At 46.4% G+C, this 27170-nt stretch overlaps 1 protein-coding gene across 1 annotated transcript in view; it reads right to left on the bottom strand.

The window, feature by feature from the left end:
- Positions 1-12631, bottom strand: part of wts (serine/threonine-protein kinase warts) — a 142437-nt gene extending 129806 nt beyond the window's left edge. Inside the window, exon 1 of the mRNA XM_075695008.1 lies at positions 12575-12631. The gene's annotated coding sequence lies outside the window, so the exon portion shown is untranslated. The remainder of the gene's footprint in view (positions 1-12574) is intronic.
- Positions 12632-27170: the final 14539 nt, after the last annotated feature.

Raw genomic sequence — 27170 nt, 5'->3', positions numbered from 1 at the left:
TTACTATTTGGCGAATGGATACAGCATGTACGCTGCATAACTCGCTTGTGCATACTGCATACGTGAGTCGAGTATGCCCTTGGTATGAAATAACTTGTATGCTTTAGGTAGTACGATTGTTTGCAGTTTGGGACATGTGTCGGAATGTACGCTGTGCGCCCTTCGCGCTTTACGGCGGCCTGCCGAGTTCGTGCGGGTGCCATGTGTGCGCATGGAGTTCGCGAAGCGCTCTCGCAGTTTATATATATATATATATATATATATATATATATATATATATATATATATATATATATATATATATATATATATATGTGTGTGTGTGTTCTGTTCGCGCGCTTCGCACAACAGGGCATGTCGCAGTTCTTTGTCCTTGTGCAACATATTTTCCTAGCGTACGTCTTTGCATTATTTGATACCGGTTTCACACGGGGCTCTTTTAGCCGCTATCCAGTCCGTTACAAATCGAATTTCTCGGTCGTGATGGCTCCTCTGCGCAAGCTACGAGAGTGAGCCAGTCGCATCGATAATTTCGATCCGGATCGGGCTTGATCGCGATCGAGAGTCGTCGTGTGACACCGGTTTTACACATGGCTCCCACATAGGGAACACTTTAAGTTCAATGCTACTGAGCGAAGAGCAAGTGCATATATATGCCAGTGGTGGTATGTGGGCAAGTCTCTCTGGTGAAGCCAATACTTGTGCATTCAAAACATTTCAATTACCAGCGTAGTGCATCAATGTGTCTACTTCGACAAAATGGAGCACCAGTGCAGATATCTGAACATACCTGTCCAGGGCAGCAATTGTGTCTAGATTGAAACCACTACCAGCATGTGCGGCAGTTCTATTTCCAGCAGCGGGACTGCACAATAATCAGTAGGCTGCTCTCAAGCTGTTTATCTATGAAACTCTGCCTGGACTGTGTGCCAAATATTTTTGGACGTGAAAGTGGGGGTGAATTGGTAAACATCAGTGGAACTGTGCCTGGACTTTGTGGCAAATGTTTTTGGATGTGAAAGTGTGAGTGAACTGGCAAAGAATTTGCTCTGGGCTACATGTGTTAAACGTTTTTCTCATTCAGAGTGCTTTTTTTTACTTTAGGAGACTGGAGATGTGCGCAAAGTGTGACATGTCAGTGTGCTAATTAATGTATTTGCTGGTTTGCAAATTATTCGTTGCAACTTTATTTTTGCCAGAGAGGTACAACTTTGCCTCTTGTAAAGGGCTTTTTAGATAAAACACTTACTATTTATTATGACCATTGCTTCCTTTGTTACACAAATGCAGCTTCCAGTGCATTCCATTTTATTTCCATGTTTATGTAAGTTTCTAATATGAGGCTTGCATATTCATTTCTCACGTTCTGGAGTGGCAAGATGCAGCATTACTGTCTCATCGTTCGCTGTACTACAGCAGTGTTCACTTGTTACACCGAATCCCCCGTTTAAGTATTCTGTACTAATTTCACTTTATTGCTTTTTTGTTGTATGGTTATTTTTCTCGCCATTACCTTCTTTGATATATCCTAAAGGCAATATTTCCAATTTTGCATTGTTCCCATTTTTTTTATTTCTGTCACAGGATTGTTTTATGATGGTATGCGGTGGTATTTCTTTTTGTGCTCTTTTCAAGCTTCTAGATGACTGGTAACATTGCTTGGAGGCAGTTACCATCCAATTCATACTCTTGCATTTTTCAGTCTACTTCTTCCATTCGCTCCGATGTCACTTCTGCGTAACTCTAGTCCATCTAATAGCACGCGCACTTTACTATGATAAATTAGACACTTTAGTACACTCCAGGTTTTTCTGTTCATTTTTGTATGTGTACTTGGAATTTTGTTTATGTGCTAGTGAATGTTCACTTTCGAGTTCATTACGAATCCTTTCTGCGACTTTTGTCATTGTTGATGTACTTTTATTTCTATTTGCATTTCTCACAGTTTGTTCGAACCTTGCATAAGCATTACATTTTAATAAAGTGTTCTTTCTTTGTCACAATGTTCTCATTTCATGCACTCTTGGCATGAAGGGCTTGGTCTGGCCACCTGCCAAGACGTGGCCATTTGTTCTTTGCAGGAGGTCGTTCCCATTGTGGTTGTAAGCATCGTAGCTTACTAAAGGCGGTATTAAGGATTTATTATTCCTAACAGGCTCATTTTTGTGCGACTTGGTAGACGATGCGCCGGCCATGCGGGGAACAGTGCTTGGCACTGCGCCATGGTTCTTACAGTCAACACCGACGCTTCTACTCATCTGGGGCGCGATTGGAGATCGTTGTTCGAAACGCCCGATCAGTTTCACCTCACGCGATTGGCCTAGGCCGTGCCAACGGGTGCGGCTGACGACGTCTGCGCGGCATAGGCCAGTCGCGTGAGGCGAAACTAAACGCGTGTTTTGAACAACGATGTCTGATCGCGCCCGTCACCCGCGAAAATTAGCTTCAGATGATCGTAAACCTTTCAAGACCGCTTCTAGACCAGCTTTTTGATAACGTCCTAAAAACGTTTAGAAATTGGTTACGAATAGTTTTGGCAAAGGGATTACTTGTGTCTTTCCCAATCCTATTTCTAGACCAGCTTTTCGAATAAGTCTTGCAGACCTGTTCTAGATCGTCTCAAGAAAGTAATTAAGCCGGACATTAGCAGAGATATCCGACGTTTTCCCGCCGAAGTTCTCTCATTCGTGTCTTCTTTAACCCGTTTTTATCGTCTTGGATAAACGCTACGAAAACGTTACGTATCTCTATTGTGCTACCTGGGAATTGAATGCGAGCGGGCTCGTCGCGGCATCTCGCATAGGCTGCGGAATCTACCAAGCGCATGGACTTCAATTCAGAAACTTTATGGGTGTAAAGTTGTCATAAACATTTAATGCGAAATGTGCATTGACATTTCCGAAGTCATGCTTTAGATTTTCAATACTGGAACTTTGTGGGTTTAATGTTCTTATAAACATTTGAGTCCAAAGGTGCATTAACTTTGCTGAAGTCGTACGTGGGACCATACGACGAGACAAGCCAAATCAACACACTATCAGATAAGTTGACAAAGCACGCAGCGAGGTCCAATGAGATGAAACGTTGTGGTGGTTCATTTGTGCCGTGATCTCACAGAAAATAATATCAACATTTTTTTCACCTGCGCCAGAGCATCCATGTCAAAAGTACCTACGCTCTTATTTATTTTTCTACTTTGACTTTAGTCGCGAGGGCATATGGAACCTCTTCCATTTTCTTGTTCTCGCTACCCGCGGGCTGCCAGAGCCAGCCAAGGCGCGCGTGTTTTTCTCGTGTTGCCCCGACCACCGCGCGGCGTACTTCGGTGTGCGTTCGCTTTTGTCTGGCCCGAGTGGATTTTCGCCTGGCACAGTTTTGGACACTTTCTGGCTAGCAGACGAGTAAGAGGAACAATGTTCGGTCGCTGCCATTACTGTGGGGACTCGACTGATTGCAACGCGTTCGCTTGAGTGCAACTTCTTCGGAAAGTCTTGTCTCGCCGGTTTAGGATACCGAGCAGTATCCGTGTGATCCTCTGTAGGCAAAGCGTCTCACGTTTTCCTCAGTATTCCTTCGGTGGCCACATTAGGTGTCTAAAGTAGGCATTCGATTGTGGCCAACATGCTTTCCTTTGCGCTATATATATATATATATATATATATATATATATATATATATATATATATATATATATATATATATATATATATATATATATATATATATATATATACATATATATATATATATATTTCATTTCGGTGCTCCGGTCCCGCAAAAGAAAAAAAGACATTTTTGCGGCGCTGCGAATTGCCGCTTGGTAAAATTTCGATTTCGTTACTTCTTTTTTTGCGGAAAGTAACGGGCCCATGGGACTCTTCAGTTACCGGGTACTCTTATTATATTATTGTGGTAACAATTATATGGACATTCCACGCAGTCGCATTCCTGCCGTCGCCCTCGTGTTCCGTGTTAATTCCAAGGACGATAACATCGTGAACGCGCGCCGCATGTTGCATATGCGAGTGAAAGCGTTGGGGGAGGGGGATGGCATGGGTGAGCCGACGATGGTGGCTCGGTCTTGTGTGCGCAAGGGAGAGAAGCGGGAAGAAAGCGCGTCCCCTTCCGTCGCCCGTGATACATCGGGGGGGGGGGGGGAGTGAAAGGAGGGGCGGGCGGGCCTTTGGATTTTGTGCTTTGTGAATCTGTAATTGCCCAACATATTTATTTGCCTTGTTCTACGCATTATAAACAGCGTCTTTTTCTTAGATATGTATATTTATTGGAGACTTATACGTATATTTGAATATCTTGTTGCGAGGTTTTGTGTATACGTGCAGTGAACTTTGTTTCCAGTGACACTCTTTTGCCCTTTATGAACCTGTCTCTCTGCAATTCTAATGAACGAGGGCGAGTCAAATGAAAGTGAGCCAACCCCCCCCGTGCAATAATGGTTCGGTTCATTATCTGCGAGGCATGCGCGTAGCACACAGGCATCTCTCATTTACAAAAGTGACGTGTAGGTGGGAGGATAAATGTTCTTTAATGCTCTCATACACAGGGTTGAACTTGGTTGCGTGACATAATGGACGCTCCAAAATTTGAACAGCGTAGTGTCCTGAGGTTTTTGACAGCTGAAGGTGTTTTCCCAAAAAGAAATTAATCGCCGTATGGCTGTCGTGTACACTGAACATGGTATTTCATTGGCCACTGTGAAGCGTTGGAGCAAACGGTTCAAAGAAGGACGTGAATGTTGCAAAGACGATCCAAGACCGGGCCAAAGCCACCGTGCAATCACCCCCAACACAATTGCTAAGGCTCATTAACTGATTAGACAAGAACGGATGTAAGCATCGATGAACTGGCGAAGCGTGGGAACATCAGTCACGGTTCGGTTCTTACCATAATTCATGAACATCTCGGTAATCGGCTCTTGTGTACGCAATGGATGTCCAAGATTTTGAGCCGCTGCCAGAAGACGGAGAGGTTCGGTGCTACCTTGATTCATCTGATCCGGGATCACAATGAGGGTGACGACTTCTTGTCTGCAATTATCACCGGGGACGAATCATGGTGCCACTATTAAGAGCCTGAAACACGATGGCAAAGCTTACAATGGAGACATTTGAATTCTGTTTCCGATATTGTGAAACGACGTATCGGCTGGGTGTCGCAATCAAGAACAAACTACATGGGAAATTGACGAATGGGGTCATCTTGCTCCACGATAATGCCCGTCCCCACGTCGCTAATGTGGTTAACACAAAACGGGCGAAGCTCAAGTGGGAAACGTTGCTACGTCCACCATACAGCCCAGACCTGCCGTCTCGCGACTTCCACAATTTGGGGCTATTGGAAAAACGGCTCAAAGGAACCAGATTCGCGTCGTGCGATGACGTGAAAGAGTTACAGACTTGCAGAACCCGCGGAGTTTTATGAGACGGGAACCACGCGACACGTTAGTCAGCGGGACAAACATCTAAATGCTCGTGGAGACTACATTTAAATAAAGTACCCCGTTTGTCACATGTTCGCATTGTGTCACTTTCATTTGACTCACCCTCGTATATTTTGCACAACTCCTGCTTTTTATATGTGCTCTTTGTTGCGACTATAATTTCGGTGGAATTACTCACAATACACGACCGGTGACGTACAGCTAGCTGCTGCTCTGCAATACATCGTAACAAAGGACAGCATCATTGAGATTTTTGTCCTGGCCGTTGCATGTGTACAAAAATGTATACAAAGTTCTTCAATGAAAAAGTTTTATGAAATATTTGTCCTCAACTCGTTCATTTCACGGCCTTTACATTTTTCATATCAGCGGCATGCACTGCTTTACTGGTATCGAACTGATATAGTTCTAATGTTCGTGTGATATTTTCTTTACTTATTAAATAAACAAAAAAACATGGAAGCATTGATGTCAGTTATTTCGGGCACAATAACTTTTATGACATACGAGTACATTCTTTTATTTAAAAATACATATTTTACTTGTCTTGACAGTGCGTAGCGTTCAAAAATTTGCTTGCAGCATCTTTGGCAATGGCATTGCACTTATTATTCATGTATTTGATCTCTCGACAAATTCTATAAGGAGGAGGCCGACTTCAAACGTTAGCCCTCCCCCCCCCCCCCCCCCCCCCCCCCCCCCCCGGTGCCCGAACGAAATTGCTGGCTACGCCACTGATTACGGGCGGTTATTCCTGATTCTCGGTTTTCTTTAACTTCATCGTGCTTACAAATTGCGTGTGCCATAAAGTATTATTAGAGAGAACTATGCTCGGCATAAGCGCTCATTTATAGGTCCTGTATAGCTCGCGAAAGCGCTGATGCCACCGATGACACCATTGGTAACTGACCGTTTATGCTGCTGTGCCGAATGCACTGTCTCTTTTGTTTCCTGTTTCGCGCAGAGGTAAAGAGTGCCTCTGTGGAATCAAGAAATGTGTCAGCCTGACAAGAAGTACAGATCCACCCATACGCATAGCGGACGCGACCGGCAGCCTTCGGGAGCGGTGACGGACAAATGTTAGCACTGCGTTGTGTCACCGCTCGGCGCTTATTGTGTACGCGCCGTGTGAAGAGTAGTAACAAATCACTATTGGGCCACTACTGAACTACAACAGCAGTCTCTTTCGTCGTAGCAACTTATATTAAAGTTCAGGTCTACCGGGTGCATGAACTCGACGGGGCCAGGCCTAACCCAACTTTCGCTAAACAGGTTCAACACTGGCTCAAACTTCACGTGCACAGGTTTAGAAGACTGAAGCTTCTGCATTTCAACGTCGAAGCCATGTTTCGACATTTTGAGCGCGAATAATTATGCATACAAGCGGCTATCGCGTCATCGGTTCGACTGCCGATTGCGTGGGCTTCGGTCGAGTGACCGTGGTAGGCACGCTGATTTTCTCGGTGCCGTCGACAAGCAAGCCCTTCGCGCTACAACTCGCCTCCGCAGGTTGCGTCGTTGTGGGCCTGTTATGAAAAGATAGTCACAGCGACACGCTGTGCTGAATAGTTGGCTAATCGTTGGCGTCAGCGTCTTTGCGATCGTTGGTCTCGTATATCGACCCAGAGTTAACGGTACGTGAAGTCGTGAGGCACGCGCTGCCACCACCAGCAAGAGCTGCAAGAAGGCTTGGTCAGCAATCGTGATGTTTTTGAAGCCTCGCCCAAGCGTAACACAGTGGGTTTTCGACAAATTTGCTAGCCATTAATGCAAGACGGCAACTGGAGCCGGCCGCTTTCTGTTCTAAAGTGGAGTACTCGCGCCTGCGCGCAAATGTCGGGCGACTCCTGAAATGACACGCCCTGCTATGCCGCCTAGCAATTCTAAAGTCTCGGCAGGGATTTGATCCTGCGACCTCATACTTAGCCGCGCAACACCATAGCCACTGAGCCACCGCGGTGGGTCAGCGATGTTGGCCCCTCCATTTGGCTCGGAAAGAGGAGGAAGGGGAGGGAGGGGTCGTCGCTCTATTATTAAATTCGCTTTCTCTCGCGTTCACCGCGCGCCGCTCAAGCAGACCGCGCGAGAACCGTTCCGCCCTCTCTACGTACGTCATTCCAGGGGAAACTATCGCCTCCGACTGGACCTCGCATTCTCGCCAAAATGATCCTAAGTAATCACGTCTTTTCGGTTCCATGCATCGCTTAATCAGTGTGCAATACCGATACGATTTATATATAAAAAAAAATAGTAAGCTTGCACCACTTGAGACTTAGATCCCCAAATGACAATCGTCATCTGTCTTAGTTGCCGCTTCTTTCTAGTAGCACGACGCGCCTGGTAAAATTCTAGGCCACGAACGGCATGCTTGACATGGTTGTTTCACAGGGAAGTAGTGAGCACAGGGTGTCCAAGATGGGAAGCGCAGGCAATGCAGGAGACGACTATTATTAGGGAAAAAAGATACGCCCCAAGTTATTAATTTTTCTTTGAGAGTGTACGGCCCTCTACTACAGCGACGGTCAGTGGTAGCCAGGGGGAGGGGGAAGGCTGCTGCCCATCTCGGCCTCCCCCCCTCAACCTTGCTGCACCCGGTGAAGAAGGTGACACCATCCCTCCTCCCTCCGAACAATATATGACTACACCGCTGGCGACATTGCATAAGACCTCGAAACAGAGTTTGTCTCGTACGTTCTTTTAGGCCACGCCATGGGTTGTCATGCCGTCATGCAGTTTGGGGAGTTTGTTCAGAATGTGGAGGTGTTTTTCCAAAGCTAGAGTACTTGGGGAAACAACTGCTTTCGTTGAATCACCGAAGTCTGCTGACTTTTACTTCTCCTGCGACGTACGCGTATACGTTGTGTTTGCTTGTTTAGGTTACAGCTGTTAAAGGGACACTAAAGGTTACTATTAAGTCAACGTGGACTGTTGAAATACCATCACAGAAACCTCGAAACGCTTGTTTCGTGCCAAGGAGAGACTTATTTTAAGAGAAAATGCGTTCTGAAGCGTCCGCGTACCTCTAGCGCAGTTCAAATCGCCCGCCCTCCGATCGAGGAGTACTGACATCATGGTCTCATAGTGACGTTGCGCCATCGGTGAGTAGAACGGCGCCCGCAGACGGCGCTACGGCTTTTCTGCACAAAACGCGAACGCGCGGCCAGAAACAGAGCCAAGACAGAGTCGAGAGCAGAGCGAAAGCGGGAGTATGGTGGCTAGCGGAAGGAGATGCGAATTACGTCCCACGTTACGTCCCACGGCACACGGAGTCCGTTTTCGTTAAACTATAGGCTGCAGGGAGCTCGCAGCGAGGTCGGCGTGGTCTATGAGAAGCGACGAGCCTTTGCGCACTCGCAACAGGGCATAAAAATGTGCGAATCGACGCAAAACTCGGCCTAGAAACGTGCTTCGCCACAGCCAGGGCTCAATACGACCCAAGCTGGCACGACCCAGATGTCGTTTCCCGCACAGCCACCAGGCGCCGCTACTATACCTCAAACTCCAGCGCAAGACGCCCATAAGCTGGTACTTCATTCTATGACGCTAACTTCGACGCTCGTCGCAATGGACCCTGACACCGACTGTTTGGCTCGCGATGGTGGGCTCAACTTCAGCGATTTGAGCACCGACGAGCGCGACCTGCTTCTGAGGGCTCGCACTGCCGGCGTCGTTGCGTACTACGACGGCGGCCTCGACACCGGCTCTCCGGAGCGGGAAAGCAACGAGGGCTTCCCACGACATCACATGGACGTGGCATTCTCGCTGCTTGTTCCAAATGAAAGTTTCGCGAGCAGAACCCTCACAGCACGACGCGATAACGAAACTACTGAAACTCCAAAGCGTGCGCGGCGCAGAGTGAAGCGAAAATGAAACCTTTCGAACACCCATATTACTGAAGGGTAACGTCAAAATAAGCCGATCAATGAGTTAGCGGTAAGAGGGAAAATAGAGGAATTCCAGATCAAGCTACAGAACAGGTATTCAGCTTTAACTCAGGAAGAGGACCTTAGTGTTGAAGCAATGAACGACAATCTTGTGGGCATCATTAAGGAGTGTGCAATGGAAGTCGGTGGTAACTCCGTTAGGCAGGATACCAGCAAACTATCGCAGGAGACGAAAGATCTGATCAAGAAACGCCAATGTATGAAAGCATCTAACCCTACAGCTAGAATAGAACTGGCAGAACTTTCGAAGTTAATCAACAAGCGTAAGACAGCTGACATAAGGAAGTATAATATGGATAGAATTGAACATGCTCTCAGGAGCGGAGGTAGCCAAAAAACAGTGAAGAAGAAACTAGGAATTGGCAAGAATCAGATGTATGCGTTAAGAGACAAAGCCGGCAATATCATTACTAATATGGATGAGATAGTTCAAGTGGCTGAGGAGTTCTATAGAGATTTATACAGTACCAGTGGCACCCACGGCGATAATGGAAGAGAAAATAGTCTAGAGGAATTCGAAATCCCGAAGGTAACGCCGGAAGAAGTAAAGAAAGCCTTAGGAGATATGCAAAGGGGGAAGGCAGCTGGGGAGGATCAGGTAACAGCAGATTTGTTGAAGGATGGTGGACAGATTGTTCTAGAGAAACTGGCCACCCTGTATACGCAATGCCTCATGACCTCGAGCGTACCGGAATCTTGGAAGAACGCTAACATAATCCTAATCCATAAGAAAGGGGACGCCAAAGACTTGAAAAATTATAGACCGATCAGCTTACTGTCCGTTGCCTACAAAGTATTTACTAAGGTAATTGCAAATAGAATCAGGAACACCTTAGACGTCTGTCAACCAAAGGACCAGGCAGGATTCCGTAAAGGCTACTCAACAATAGACCATATTCACACTATCAATCAAGTGATAGAGAAATGTGCAGAATATAACCAACCCTTATATATAGCTTTCATTGATTACGAGAAAGCGTTTGATTCTGTCGAAACCTCAGCAGTCATGGAGGCATTACGGAATCAGGGTGTAGATGAGCCATATGTAAAAATACTGGAAGATATCTATAGCGGCTCCACAGCCACCGTAGTCCTCCATAAAGCAAGCAACAAAATCTCAATAAAGAAAGGCGTCAGGCAGGGAGATACGATATCTCCAATGCTATTCACAGCGTGTTTACAGGAGGTATTCAGAGACCTGGATTGGGAAGAATTGGGGATAAAAGTTAATGGAGAATACCTTAGTAACTTGCGATTCGCTGATGATATTGCCTTGCTTAGTAACTCAGGGGACCAATTGCAATGCATGCTCACTGACCTGGAGAGGCAAAGCAGAAGAGTGGGTCTAAAAATTAATATGCAGAAAACTAAAGTAATGCTTAACAGTCTCGGGAGAGAACAGCAATTTACAATAGGCAGCGAGGCACTGGAAGTCGTAAGGGAATACATCTACTTAGGGCAGGTAGTGACGGCGGATCCGGATCATGAGACGGAAATAATCAGAAGAATAAGAATTGGCTGGAGTGCGTTTGGCAGGCATTCCCAAATCATGAACAGCAGGTTGCCGTTATCCCTCAAGAGAAAAGTATATAATAGCTGTGTCTTACCAGTACTTACCTACGGGGCAGAAACCTCGAGGCTTACGACAAGGGTTGTGCTTAAATTGAGGACGACGCAACGAGCTATGGAAAGAAGAATGATGGGTGTAACGTTAAGGGATAAAAAAAAGCAGATTGGGTGAGGGAACAAACGCGAGTTAATGACATCTTAGTTGAAATCAAGAAAAAGAAATGGGCATGGGCAGGACATGTAATGAGGAGGGAAGATAACCGATGGTCATTAAGGGTTACGGACTGGATCCCAAGGGAAGGGAAGCGTAGCAGGGGGCGGCAGAAAGTTAGGTGGGCGGATGAGATTAAGAAGTTTGCAGGGACGGCATGGCCACAATTAGTACATGACCGGGGTTGTTGGAGAAGTATGGGAGAGGCCTTTGCCCTGCAGTGGGCGTAACCAGGCTGATGATGATGATGATGATGATGATGAACGTCAAAATGTTATTTTTTCCTAGAATCGAATAGACGTAGACAAGTAGCATTTTTTCCGTCTTATAATCGAATGAAATGATATTTTTAGTACGAGTAGTTGAGTATTAGTAACACAAATTATGAGGAGTCCTTTCGTCATCGGGCTAGTACCGGAATGTCGCTGGGGGGTCTCAAATCGTGTCATGCATTTACCTCAATTTCTCGGTTACTAAAGCGCTGTTCGCGATTACATTGACGCCTTAGACGTTCTAGAACATTTCTCTACCACTTTAACTTGAGTTTCTGGTAACCTTTAGTGTCCCTTTAAGCAGAAGAAACGATATGTGCGGCCCCTCCCCCCCCCCCCCTTCCCCAGGGGGTGGGTGTATGCCATTTTTTCGGGGAACCCCCTGCCTTCAGCATCATTCAGTGACTTCAATCACAGCTTCAGAAGAACTTCAGTTTGGCCTGGTTGGCGTTTACTGCATATCATATTGACCGCAAATAAATACGGGGACAGCGGACAGCTCTTCCGCTGTCCCCGTCTTTATTTGCGGTCAATATGAAATTCAATCACAGCTGTTTCGCGCAAGTGCACACGGGAGAAGCCACCAGCTGTCGGCATTCCTGCTGGTCTTTCTGCCAAGGACTCAAGCTTTTCCAGTGAAGCTAGAAAACTACGCGACAGAGTTTCTATATAGCTAACGTTGCTTCTACAAGCAACTTACAAAAAACGTTGTCCTTCCCTAAAAGAGAGAGAAAGCATATCTGTTGAATAAGAGCGCAGGGGACGTATTCTCGGACGGTAGCTTTCGGTGATATCGCTTTCAGTACGCGCTTATTGGCTGGTTGACCAAAACCGGATGGCCTCATTGGCTGGTGCAGCACTAAGTGACACGAAGGCGCTAGTATCGCTGAACGTGACCCACCCTGAATACGCCCCTCGTTTTGCGATGTCAACGGAGCCAGGATTTCTGGACATGTAGGCGTCGTGCCACACTTTGCACCCCCCCCCCCTCCCGCAACTGAAAAGGGACAAAAGGAAAAAAAGCTCCGTCTCGCGAATAAAATTAATTGTCATGAATGACTCGCGGTGAGACACACTACAGAGTCACTGGGACACTCTGGTGAAATTCCAGTAGACTTACCGCAGAGCCCGTAGGTTCCCAGGATATTTTAATATTTCACAACAAAGCTGGCCTATAGCATTCTGCCACAGGCTTTATTCTAAACTATTCAAATGACTTACGAACCAACGTGCTTTACGGCACGCTATACCCAGACGTCCAGGTGGAGCCCAGTAGAACATGTGCACAACACGCCGAAACAATCGAACCTTTCTCCCTCCGCTGAAGGCAGCTGTCACAATCCCTACAAGAGGACACCAGCATACAGTTGGCACTTGCATTGGCGACGGGCAGCGCACGCTGCACAACTGCTCGCGTCCTACGCCCACGCATAAAGGACTGACTACAACAGAAGAATAAGAATGGGCTGGGGTGCGTTTGGCAGGCATTCTCAAATCATGAACAGCAGGTTACCACTATCCCTCAAAAGGAAAGTGTATAACAGCTGTGTGTTACCAGTACTCACATATGGGGCAGAAACCTGGAGGCTTACGAAAAGGGTTCTGCTGAAATTGAGGACGACGCAACGAGCTATGGAAAGAAGAATGATGGGTGTAACGTTAAGGGATAAGAAAAGAGCAGATTGGGTGAGGCAACAAACGCGGGTAAACGACATCTTAGTTGAAATCAAGAAAAAGAAATGGGCATGGGCAGGACATGTAATGAGGAGGGAAGATAACCGATGGTCATTAAGGGTTACGGACTGGATTCCAAGGGAAGGGAGGCGTAGCAGGGGGCGGCAGAAAGTTAGGTGGGCGGATGAAATTAAGACGTTTGCAGGGACAACATGGCCACAATTAGTACATGACCGGGGTTGTTGGAGAAGTATGGGAGAGGCCTTTGCCCTGCAGTGGGCTTAACCAGGCTGATGATGATGATGACAACAATGGTGGAAAGTGACGCAAATCGGGAAGTGCTGTGCTAGTGTATATATGGTTTATTTGTGTTTTTTTCCCGCTAGGATGCAAGCGCGATAAAACGGGTGTAGCCACAGATCATCAACAACAACAACTGAACTACTGGGCATTTGAATGCTGCGTCGTGCGTCCATAGGCGTATATACGGGGGGGGGGCACCTGCCTCCCCCACCGTCATAAGTGTGTGTGGCGGGGGTATGCCATTTACCGCCATACCTCCTTCGAAAGCGGTTGCTATCAGCTGCACACTGGAAAACCCAAAAAAACACCCACAGAGGCCAAGTTGTCTTTCAGAATAGCCCCATCGCAAGTGTGCTTTTTTACAACGCATTCTGTGCTCTGTCAGCACGCGTTGCCTTTTCGACCTTGCAGATGGCGCTCGGCCGGTCGCACTGAGCCGAGTGCGGTTCTGCGCGGTGCGAGCCGTCTGCGCGACTGCGCCTTGAACTCGTGCATTGCTGAGGAGGCCCGTCATCGGACCTCTCCGCTACTCGCTCGATCCCGTGTTTGTTGGGGTTGTCTAACCTAACCATCTATAAAAACACAAAATCCGCTTTGTTTTTTTTTTTATAATTTGACGGTCTATAATTGGTGTTGCCATTTAAGCTATTTTGTCCCTAGATTTAGCGACTTTCTTGTCTGTTTAGCGATGAACTTTTCTGTTTAGCGACCGGCGACTTCTTTGGCGGCTTGAATAAACAAGTGGGGACATTTTTAGCGACTTAGAAGCTAGGAAAGTAACTTAAAAAGTTGACTTCTAGAACGGAGCTCATTATTCGAAAGCTATATGTGGGCGGCCGAAAACAGCTGAATGACGCATACATAGCCTCCATACCATGATGAAGCAACGTTAGCCTCCACGTTGGCGGTCTTCACATTGCAATTGTTTTTCACAGCACAGTGGTCAATCGCAGTATTTATATTGCGTTCACAAAATTGCTTTTTTATTATCTAGCGAACCGATTTGAGTAGGTTGAAACGCTGCCGGTTCTGAGGCATCACTAAATGCACTCAATTAGAATACATTCGCAAGCCTATAGCAGTAGATTATCTCCTAAAATTAATTGCAATAAATTTTATTTTCAGATCGAATGCATAGAAAGGCGTAGGTATCAAAGAGGTTGAGCTCGTTCACCGCGACTCTACACAAATCACTTCCGTTTCTCGCGGCTTTCCGACCAATTAATACTTAACGCCGACTTTTAGGTAGACCAAGGGCGTAAGCATGGCATTTGACCTGTACAAAGCTCGGGTAATTGTCATCGCCGTGTTAACAACGTGGGGTAAAGAATTTAGTTCTCCTATCACGAATGTCGAGAACCAGAAATATTTCAATCTGAAAGTAAACACATAATCTAAACTGTCATCATCCGCCATGTAAATATATTAAATATTACGATATCAACAACGGTCTATTAAAGGTTTTTATGCATCTGCTCAGCTAACTGAAACCGTTCATTATTTCACAGTAGCAATGAATAGTGGTAACCAAACTGACACAATTTTTTTTATGGATTTCGACAAAGCGTTTGATAAAGTTTCCCACAAGAATTTATCTTTACAAACTAAATTAAGTTCTCAAAAACACACAGTTGGCAGACTGGTTGTCAGCCTACCCAAGAACCTACCTAAACTGGCAGCAATGTGTTGTTTACAAGGCCACTCTTCAGAACGACTTCCAGTAGTCTCAGGTGTCTCACAGGGATCCGTGCTTCGGCCGCTTTTATTTCTCACGTTCATTAATGACAAAGTAGCAAATATTTCAGTTAAAATCAAATTGTACGCTGACGACTGTGTTGTTGCTCGGAAATCAAAAGTTCTTCTGATCGAGAAGAGGTAAATCAGGACTTCGACAAGAATATTGAATGATGTCAATTCTGGCAAATGGAAAACTAATTTCGAAATTATTTTGACTATTACTCTGAAAGGAAAACCTTTAAAATTTAGGTTTGGTGCAAATAATGTGCTTCTTGATACAAGAGCTCACTTTAAATATTCAGGACATTGGATGAATAACAACCTTCGTCGGTCAAAGGACACTGACCCTGTTACAGCTAACCCAAACTGGAAACGTCTTTCTTCGAAGAGCTTTAAGATGATCAACCCCTGCACTTGGGTTGCTAGCCTATACAACTGTTGTCTTACCACTAGTAGACCATGATTCTGTAATCTGCGACTCTGAGTGAAACTTATATTGACGAAACAGAGAAAATACAAGAAAACAATATGTCCGCTTTAGAGATAACAGTTTGGGACGCTCTTCAATAACAGCTATTTTTACCAAAGCTAATTTACCTGCCTTGTAGGAATCTCCGCTCCCGTATTAATATTTAGCCGTTAATTTATGGTCATTACAACACTGATACTTCAAAAGCAATCTCGTTATTATCCGGATATATGCCACCGGACAAGAGCACAAATTAACAGTTACTCCTTTTCGCACATGAGTTAATTGCTTCAAGTTTTCCTTCTTTCCGAGAGTTGTTAGCGATTGGAACAGTCTGACTAATGATAACGTTCTTCAACCAAGCGCTGACTCTTTTGTTTGGAAGCTAGTGTGCTGAAATCGTGTTCTTCTCTCTTTTGTATACTGTGATTTGGGTCTGCATTTCGTGTCTGCCAGCCTTTATGATTTTATCGCAAAATGCTTGATTTCGAGAGCTTGGTTACGATTGTCGTACTGACGCCAATAATTTCACGACCTTTCATTTGCGCCCTATGTGAGGTTGAACTGATCTCAACAAGATGCAAATATGTAGTCCTCGAGCGATGTTTCACAGCCTTACTTTTTCGGACCCGGCTTACGAGTGCCAGCGCCACCACCAAAATGACACGTGAAATTTTGGCCACTGTTGTGATTGGCCGTTGTGATCCTCCCGGCGAGCCCGGGACTTCGAGCCGGAGCTGAGCCTGTTGAGCGGCCGAGGCCTGCCTCTTCGAGGGTCACCGAAGAGGGCTGGCCCCTTTCCCGCCTTCTTCCTGGCGGTGGACGGACTGTTGTGGTCGGCCGTTCACGCCGCGACAGCCTCCGGTCACGGCCAGCGCGATTACGGGGAACGGGCCAGCGGCCTCGTCAGAGTGGTTCGCAAAACGGATGATTTATATAGCCAGCGCGGGAGCACCTAGGTCAGGAGAGGTTTGGGAAAACAGTGCAAGGATACGGCCATCGCCTGTCAGCCGCCCAAATTGACACGTCCACGCTGGGGATGGTGTCAGTGTACGATCGGACTCAATGGACAAGCGGAATCAGTGGACAAGCGGAGACAATGGACAAGCGAAGCCAGTGTACAAACCCCTTTCCCTGTTTGTTCCCAGTGATGTGCGTGCGTTTCCGAGAAAGCTCCCTCCGGAGGGCAAGGGCAACAGACCCCCGGATTGGCGGGGCCTGACGTCATCGGCCTCCTGACGCCGGAGTGGAGGCAATGACTGAACGATGACCACGAAGGGCGTAAAAGGAGCGACGGACGCCTGGAGTGATCGGCCGCTACAACTTCATCATGAACGTTTTCTGTATTTGAATTTTCTTGTAAATATGTAAATATTGTCGCGTGGTAGTTACGGTTGAGGACACAGCAACAAAACTGTGAATGGTGAAACTAACTTTATTGGGTGAACCTGTGCCCAGAAAAAAAACAGGCCACACTCAATGCTCAACGAAAGCGGCGAACGCAGTCGGCGATCGTCGAAAATCTGATCAGCGGGTCAAGCGCGTCGGCATTTATAGATCAGTCGCCGAATGTTCCAGAGTAATCGCTGGGACCCGCCTGTCTTCCACAAAGTTCTACGCCATTCGCGTCGCGCGATGAACTCAGATTACACAAGGTACGGTGACAACAGACAGCGGATAGAACCATCGATAACGTTCGAGAAACTTCCGATACCTGCAGGCGCGTCCTGCGCTGTGCGATAACATTTTAAAAACATGGTCACCCGATAAAGATAAACAGGTACACGTGTCAATATAAACGTGTTTGTAAAACGTCCTGACGATCGGGCCCAGCCCCACGTTCCATTACTCCTCCACGGGCGAAATGCATTCTATATCTTCGGACCCCGAGTCACGACACCACCATTCCATGGATATTTCACGAATAAACATTATGAACATTTCAGTTTTTCTGTGATGCAAATAACTTTTGATGCGATCTTTTTAGTGCATTTTTCAAGCGTCTCTACAGGTAATCTTTAAAATGAACTCTGTGCATCTTGACTAATGAAACAACTAGTATATTCGACAAAATTTTGGTATTTCTTGGCTTCGGCGGTACTACTTTTTTGCATTTTAAGAGGAAGCTTTAGTACGGACCCAACTCCGACGCGGCCATTCAAATACACGAAAAACGCAAAAACGTTTTCCTCAGATAACCCATAGACCGATTGTAATGAATTTTGTTGCATTTGAGAGAGAAAGCTAAATCCTAGTGACTGTTGGAAGAGTAATGTCGATTTAGGGCCCGAATTTTCTTACAAAAATTTCCAAAAATATGAAAGTTTGAAAAAAAAAATAGAAGCACAAAGTTTACAAATTAATAACTCTGCATCAAGAACAGATATCGCGGTTCTGTAAACGGCATACATTAGATCATTGAAGGCGGATGAATTCAATGTCATTTTATATCTTAAGTGCATTTTTTGCGTTGTGTACAAAAGTTCTGCAAAAGCTGTATTTCCATATTACTCAATTTTTTTTTAGATTCATGTGTAACATATCAATTTTGTCCGCTTTAGATGTACTATCATATGTAATTCACAGAATTGTGGTTTCAATTTTCATTGCTGAGTTATAGAGTTATAAACTTGATAGTTTCGTTTTCTGAAGATTCTTGATTTTTTTCCCAATCTTTAATAAGAAATGCACAACCTAAATTGAAAATTCGAAGCCAACAGACACTAGATTTTAACTTTTTTCTTTTGAATGCAATAAACCTCGTCAAATTGGGTGCAGTCGTTACCAAGAAAAACGAATTCTCCTTTTACATGTATTTAGATAGGACTACCCAAGGTAAAGCTTCCTCGTAAGGTTAGTAAGTCTAGTATTTGTTACATTTCCGCAAATATTGTAATTAGCTTTGTTTCAGGTCCGCTGTGCCAAAATTCCCATTGGGGATTGCCGCATCAATAAATAAAGAAATAAGCATATATGAATAAACACAAATAAATAAACATAAATAAAGGCGATGTATGCAGTCTGTTGGTATACTTACTGTTCATCACTCACTTGCACGGACATTCCACAAAACTGAAACGTCTAGGTAACTGATTTACGTCACATTAGCTTATAATATACGGTGTTCCATAACGCCTGCGTTATTTCATTTTCAATGAAATTCACTAAAACGTATTGGAAATTTTTAGCGACATTTTTGGCTCACTTCAGCAACACGCTTCAAAAAGTTTTTGCGAGACAGGATTGTAATCGTTCATTATATGACTGCTAATCAGGTATGACGACGACAGAGATAACGGCCTCTTCTCTTGCGCCCGCTGTGCGAGCGCCCGCGCCAAATCCGCCTCTTCGTTTTCCTGTGCTGCCCTCTGCCGCATGCCGCTGGAAACGTTTTGGAAGGGTGCCGGGGCTTTCGCCGGTTGATTTGTGTACCTGGGGCGCTACAACGTAAAACTATTCCAAACTTTTCTGTTCCAATTCTGCACTCAGCCATCCGCGATTGGTCAAAAACTTTTTTACACCACCCCCACTTCACCTGTCTGTCACGCGACGTTACGAAAACCGCGATAGCTCCCCATCTGATATGGCGTCTACGCATTGATTATGCATCATTTGACTGAACAAAAAAAATCGTTATTTCTGATTCGACGCCTTTTCGCCGTTATTCCTCAGCTATTGGTCAAAAGTTTTGGGGCTGCACCCACTTCACCTGCCTGTCACGCGACGTCACAAAAACGCGAGAACTCACCGCGTCAAAGTGACGTGTACGGGTTAAAGATGCATTAATATGATGAAGAAAACTTAATTTTCTTCTGAATAGCCGCAAGCTGCCCCGTTCCGAAAGGAATAAAAGATGGTCGCCGCCGATCGCTCAGGCACTGGCTACTCGCACATGCCGGAGAGCATGTGTTGATTTGCCTACAATAAAACCTTTTGCGTGGCCGTGTAACGTTCTCGAACACTTTCGGCACGTTTACGACCTCGCTTTGCCAACTCTTCTTTGATGAAGATCCGTCTTAGCTACAATCTTGACCTTCCGTTGCATGCCGCCGCGATTTTTGACCAGCCACCTCAAGCCAAGTAAGGGAAAGGGGACCAATCGCAGATGCCGGCACCACAGTCTTCATCAGGTTATCGATTTTCAGTGCAGTGGCTCGACCTCATCATATCCCTCTCCACTTGAGCGTGCTTCTCGCCTCTTGTCAGCCAGTTAGGTAAGACAAGCCGCTCAGTGTAGGCAATGTTATTCGTTTTTCAAGCAAACAAAAGTGACCTCCTATGAACGAAGGGATCATTTAATTGGTCTGTTCAGACAGCCCTGCGGGTGACCGCCCGATGCTTGCGTCGGCGGTTGCGCAAATTTGACATCAGGTGATTGGCATAAAAACATATTCGAATAGTTTAACGTTATAGGGCCCCTGCGCCCACGTTGAGTGCGAGTCACTTTTGTATTTAGTGGATCGCGAATCATTATTAATGGCTTCTCCGGGGCCATTCCTCAAAGCCATGAAGCACGCTATGACTACTGGGCGAGCAGGCCTGAGTGCGCTGTAGTGAGAGCAGTGCGGCCGACAAAGGCACGCCAAGTTCCCTTTTGCCGGCACAGATGCTTTGGAGTTTGTTGCCGCTGATTTCGGCACTTGGAGCTCGCTTTTGCGTTCTTTTTGCACATTATTTAGAGATTTTGCGTATTCAAGAAGTCTTCGAGCGCAACCTTCCGCGTCGGATTTATCAAAGCGGTGCACCTGTTTACATCGACGTCTACAGACACAGGTCGTTGTTAGCGTCAAATATTCTGGAAAAGGTACATCGCTGACATGAAATGATGTCAATACGCAGCGAAATACGCGCATCTGCGCATCTGCGCATATGTGCCGCATAGTTCCGCCCTGAGACGAGTCAATTGATATGAGCGGCCGAACCATTTAAACAACGGCAACTGTGATCCAGATAGCATATTATGGGCTGTTTATTCATTTCTGATCCTCGCTTTTCTTTAACTTCATCATGCTTGCATTTTGGACGTGCCGTAAAACATTATTGGAGAAAACTGTGCTCGCATAAATTAAGTGCTCATTTGTAGGCCGTGTTGTTCTTTCGCGAAAAACGCGGATACCGTCACTAATACCGTTGGTATGATTTCGCGAGACGGTTGTTCATGCTGCTGTATACCGAATGCACCGTCTCTTGTTTCCTATTTGACGCAGAGGTGAACAGCACATCTCTGGAACCGAGAAATGTGTCAGCATAACAACGCGTACAGACCCAACGTATAGCGAATGCAAACCGGCAGCCGGGTACGGTGACGTACAGATGTTGGCACAGCGCTGTGTCGACGCTTGTTCTGTACGCGTCGTGCGAAACGGCGTAGTTGATTTCAAATCACTAAGAATATAGCTTAACTATCAAAGCAATTTCCTTCGTCCTAACTTGTCAGTTAAAGTCCGCCGATAGCAGGTGCACGAACACGACGGCGCCAGGCTTAACCTGCGCTGAACAGGATGGCTCAAACTTCATGTGCACGGCTTGATAGGGCTAAAGCTTGTGCCTTTCTACTGAAGTAAGGCTTCTTTCGCGGTCGGAAAAACACTTTTATATAGCACGTATTTGATATAGAAGCACACTTTTTATAGCACGTAGTTTTTCATGATGCTCTTCAAGCTTCTCGTTGACACTTTTCATCTAATGATAATATTTGAGAAGTTCTATAAATAATTAGGACTGATTGCCTAATCAGGTGGAAAGAAAAAAAATTATTCTGAGTATCTCCTAGCGACGGCAGACAACATTACCTTGGTTCTGTACAGCTACGTGGCAGTAGCATATTTTTAATGTTTGGTTAAGTTACGTGGGATACCCTGTACAAGGCCGGACCTTGGCCGTAACGCCAGTAAACTGCCGTTATTTTTCCTACGTGCTTCTATTCTTTGAACTATTTCTGTGCCGGATATATAAATACCAGAAAAAAGCAATTCTAGGTCCGGGTAAATATTCACAGTAAAGTAGACACGCGCGTATGAAGCGGTTTATTGACGTCCGGCTTTCATCAGATTAAGGCCGGAACGTCAATAAACAGCTTCATACGCGCGTCTACTTCACTGTATATATATATATATATATATATATATATATCTTGCCCTCCCCGCTCCTTCTCCCCGTACTGGAAGAATAGCTGGTACTACACTGCGTGCCCTCTCCTCCTTATGCCGCTACCTTTGTTCGATCTCTCGCTCCGCCTTTCTGTCCGCATATGTTTGCACAAGAATTACCAGAAGTCCTGCAGCAGTGATAAAACTATTAGTTCTTCCTGAAAAAAACTTTGTTTACCCACACGATCGAGGCATCACTATGCATGCAAATTGTTGGTGTTCACAGGCTCCGCCAGCGAGGCCTATAGGTGACAAAGGGACGCATGTTGAGAAATGCTTGGCACGTAAATAGTTACTTTCGTCCTAGTCTACGCTCTGAAAGAAGCCTGCACCCTTGGGAACTTATCATGTGCCCACACAGTAATCGACATCCACTTTGCGTGCTTTTCCTTTCAATAGAAAAAAAATAAATCAGAGCCATTTCACTCTGTAAAAGTGAATGACCAGTGGAGCTGTATAATGGAGATAAATATGTTCATTGAAAACAAACGACACATACCACAATGAATCTCGTTTTTTCACGATTTTTCTTTTGTTTTACTAAATTGCATATCCAATACTTTTCTTTATTTTTAGCCTCTTCTGTTCGCGTTTTTGGATTTATTATTTGGTCCCCAAGGTGACTATGGCTGTGTGATGGTTATGACGCACGGCCGATGGCTCTGTGGCGACACTAGAATGGTTCTTGGCTAATGTGAGGTCTATGCACGAGGGATGACGCGTCGTGGGCGCACTGATGTTTGTGTAACATTGATTGCCGAACCTTCCCAAGAGAAACGACACGAACCACTTTCCGTCGGGCCGAGACACGTATGCGTTGAAATCGCCCACAATTATACGATGGGAGTGGGCGCGCGAGGGGTGATCCAACCAAAGGTGCACACGCTTGGCGTTTGCGGCACAATCTTCGTCCGCATTACGTGCCACCCGCCGTCGCCGCGCATAATTCCCGCTTCTGCTCTGGGCGGTGTTCTTCATAGGCGCGATGTTCTTCCGCAGTCCTCCCCGCACGCTGCCGACTAATTGCACGCGTGGAAGGCAATTGATATAAGGTCACGCGGGTTGCTTACAGTGGCGTAGTAACAGGGGGGGCCGGGTGCCAGTCGGGGAAGGGGGGGGGGCGTGTCAGATATTTCTGAAGACCCCCCTGTTTCCGCCGGCTTAACTGGGCGCAAATGACAAAGAGTGCTCCGGTATACCAGCAGCCCGAGCTCATGTACCCGATGTACCAGATGTGCAGTGCCGCAGAATTGTCGGCTGCAGCTTTATCAACATCCTACGTAATAACTGAACGAATGTGCAGGCTAAAAAAATTAATTCGCCAAGTGGTCGATAAACTACTCACCTTAGCGGAACGTGCGGTGCGCTCAGGCGTAGCTACCTTAAGTCCGCGCTACCTTAAAATAGGATTTATTAAATAACTGTTTAATTAGGAATTAAGCGGACACTTTGCAATTCGGGAATTGAGGAACCCCCCCCCCCCCCCCCCCAAAGTTATATTAATTCAGCAAAAACTTCTCTAAACTAAATCGTCTTGGGTGCCAGAGCCTGCAGTACTTTGGCACTGCGGGTGGCCCAGCACGGCAGTACCGAAAGAAAAAAAAAGAAATAGTGCACCCGTGACCTCAATCTCTCTATGCTATCCATTGCGAGTGCAGACCAACAGTAGCGCAAGCTTTCGCAGGCATGGGTTGGATGGCGGCCTTCTATCTCTCTCTCTTTTTGCCTGGTGACGCCAGCAATCGTCTCGCAACGTGCTCTATTCCGTTCACAACCTGGTGGCGGTATACCGCCAGAACCTAGCGTACAACAGCTCCTCCGTAAAAAAAAGAAAAGCTTAATCGCTGCGCTCCCTGTACGCGAACTTCATGCGCGTCGGCAGCGTGAAAGTAGCGAGCGCAGAGTTTTGGGCAAAGGAAACGCAAGCAAGGCAGTTGACCATTGTTGTTTGGGGACAAGATAGGACCCAGTGATTGTGAACTACCTATAGAGTGCAGCCTCTCTCCGTGTCCTTTTCCTCGCTCCCCCATCAACCCCACAGCAGGTGTATCTAGACAGCTAAGGCGCAGTCAGTACTAATCTTTGCATTTTCTTTTCTTAATTTTATTCAAAATAAACAACCACTTACTAAAATCGGACTGGTAATCGACGACCGACGGTCAGCCACTGCAAAGCGTGACAGGTGTATGACAGGTGGGGCGTCTTCTTTATGAACTGAAGAACATCTCTAACTAAAAGTGAGATTACTCAACGTTTCCAGAAAACAAGCACTGTCAAGGTCCAAGTGTTGGATGCGACTGAAAGTTTCTTGGAAGGCCAAACATACAGACAACGAGGGAAAAAAGGAGGGTTCGATGGGAAAATTAACATTGTCCGTTTAGTCTATACGCAAGTTTGCGGTTGTTGCATGAACTAAAGGGACAGGGGAATTCTGCTGGTCGTCGCCTGGCACCTGCACATCGCCCATTTGGGGGCAGGGCCGATGAGGGGAATAAGATAGGAGAAAGATGCGAGGAAAATAAAACAGAGCTATTTACAACGCGGGCACAAGTATAGCTTGAAATAGGAGGGGTAATGGGGGAGGGAAACAAAAGGAGGGGGGGTTAACATGCCAGTCGCGCATGGGTGTGACGGTAAAAAGCTAACACGCACATAACGATTAGTCAAGCAGACATCTGTGTTCCTTGTCGGTGAGGACGAGTGAAGGGGAGAAGGCGCATAACTGGTCTTCGCGCATCATCGGGAAGGTCTCCGAAATTTCACGTGCTCCATTGTTTCGATATCGGCGCAGAGCGATAGTGTCTTGAAGTACCGGCTTGCAGCCACTCTTGTTTTTGAAGCGGTAGGCGTGTTCTCGCCACCCGTCGTTGAGACACCGTCCCGTCTGGCCGATATACGTCCTGCCACACGCGGCGGGGATCTCGTATGGACGACTTCCTTGCTGCACTGCAGTGGGCGCGAGGTGTGGTTCTTACTGCAGAAACTGCTCTAGGTGTGGCTGGCGTTCGCTTTACTGCCTAAGGACCCGAGTTCGTTGGTGGCCGTTGGTGCCCATAGTGTCCCCACGGAAAGTGGGCGATCTTCCAGCACACCAATGAATTGGACGAGCGATTGCCTTTTGAACCGAACCAGGGTGATGACCCAATAAGTGCATGGCGCATGTTCTCCGCGCGGTAGCAGACGTCGCATGCGGCAGGCGTTCCAATTGGTGCTGCTCCTTACAGCATACATAATCTGCGGAGTCGTTCTTGTGTTGGGCAGTCCACAATCTCCATGGGCGTGGCAGTAATGTGCCGAATATATATCTGCAGTCTCTTACTTCCTGAAATGCAACTCCGCAACGTTGGAAGGAAGCGCTGTTTCTTTATCCCACGTCCACGCATTTAGAGCGCTCGTTTTGAGTCACGCTCGAAGAGGCACTCGAGAAAGGCGAAGGGTGGCTTCTTCGAGAATCGCGACGTAGAGTTCAGTAGCCTTCGGTGCCTTGTGACCCAGGCGATATCTTTTGACTGATACGATGAGCCGCAGTGGCAACTATATCGCCCGCCGAGGCAGACGAAGAAGCTGCACAGCGTCACCTTACATTCCCTCGACGTATGCAGTCTGCGGCAACTGTCTCAGGTTACTGCGGGGACAATCAAGAGAAAAATTATTTGACCTGCGTTGGTAAATTACCCTCTCACAATACCGAAAATTGGCAGTTTCGCCCGAAGGGCGGAGCTGCTGACAGCGATAGCAAGACTTAGCGTTACGCTGGAGCTCCTCGGGCGATGAACTTGAACTGCTCGGAATTATTCGCGCGTGCGTCCGCCTATACCGCGTGGCCCATCTAACGTTAGCCAAGCTGTTGAACCAAAATAAGAAAACAGAGAGAAGGTGCAAAATGCAACCTGCAGTGTCCACCTACTGAACTTATCCAAGTTACTGAAGTTACTACTTATCCAAAAGACTGAACTTATGCAAGTTCGCACCCGCCGAAGTGATGTGACTTTTGCGTAGCCCTTCTAAATACCAGGACGTGGAATCAAATCCCGGTCACGGCGGGCATATTCCGATGGGGGCGAAATGCTAAAATGTTCGGGTTGAGTATGCATGCGTTCAAGAACCCAGGTTTAAAATTGATGGACAGTCCCCACAACCGTGTGCCTCGTGGTTCTCGCACGTGGTTCTCGCACGTAAAGCAGCCGAATATTAATATTTATCGAACTTTGAGAATGTTTACTGAGCCCACAAAGGCCCGAATACAAAATGGTATTTTGAAATCGATGACGTCGCACGGACGTTTCGGCGCGAAATCCAAGAACTACAATCTTGAACTACAATTTCTCTTTTAATAATCCCCCTATTGCCACGAAATTTCTGCCCCTCCTGCTAGGGCGCATTGGGCCCGCGGTATTCTTATAAATAAATGAATGCGTGCTCAGAAGGCAACACAATGCTTCGATGACAGCAATAGCAGCTAGCACGGCCGGTGATCGCCGAATTGAATCACATTGCTCGAACCCATCAGCTATTCGTACAAGTACTGTCGCCCATTCCAGAGAAGCCTGCTACGCTTGAGCTACATTTTATTTTGTCTTGTTTATGGTTTCCCTGATTGTTTGCCCTAGACAAAAAAGACCCACTCGTATCACACCACGAAATCACTTCAAATCATAGGTTATCACGAAGAATTTTTCCTCCTCCTCACCCAAAGCTCAAGAAAGCATAGGCCGTCACTTACAGACAGTTGCAGACTAGGACATACATCACAACAACAACACTAAGCAGTATCAATCCTGACCTTCCTACTGAATGCCCACACTGCGGCCACGAATACAACAACTTCGAACACATGCTCTGGCTGTGCCCTGCCAACGCGAGCACGGACTTTCCCGACCAGTCTTCCTGGGACTGAGCGCTCAGAAGCACAGAGCTCATCGCTCAGCTCAAGGCTGTGCAGAGGGCCCGGGCCGCCGCCGAAGGACTCTGTCTACCGGCCCCGACCTGGGTGGAGCCGCCGGATTGATTTCCCCTCAGGACCTAAATAAAGTTCTAACTCACTCACTCACTTGCCCTAAATAACGCAGCCTGTTTGACTGTACTCGTTTTGAGAATGGGCATCGATGGCTGAACTTGTCCCCCTGCGTCGTTTCTTATTATCTTATATTTCTTCGCAGGCCGTTTGTTGCGGTATATTGCACGTGATAACATTGTGTGTCGAATGTTTTGTCGCTTGTTGCTGCATCGCTGCCCGTGATCGCTGCTGACTGTGCTGAGCGTCATCTAGACAATGACAACAATGGCAAGTGTGATCCCTTTCGTTTTTATCATCCAGCGGCATGGCAAGCATTTACTATCATGTATCATCAAAATTAAGTAAATAAATAAGCCAAAACTGAACG

This window comes from Dermacentor variabilis, chromosome 6, assembly GCF_050947875.1.
Source record: "Dermacentor variabilis isolate Ectoservices chromosome 6, ASM5094787v1, whole genome shotgun sequence".
Lineage (NCBI taxonomy): Eukaryota > Metazoa > Arthropoda > Arachnida > Ixodida > Ixodidae > Dermacentor > Dermacentor variabilis.
Note: the sequence above shows the minus strand (reverse complement) of the source record. Positions and strands in the feature narration are given on the sequence as shown.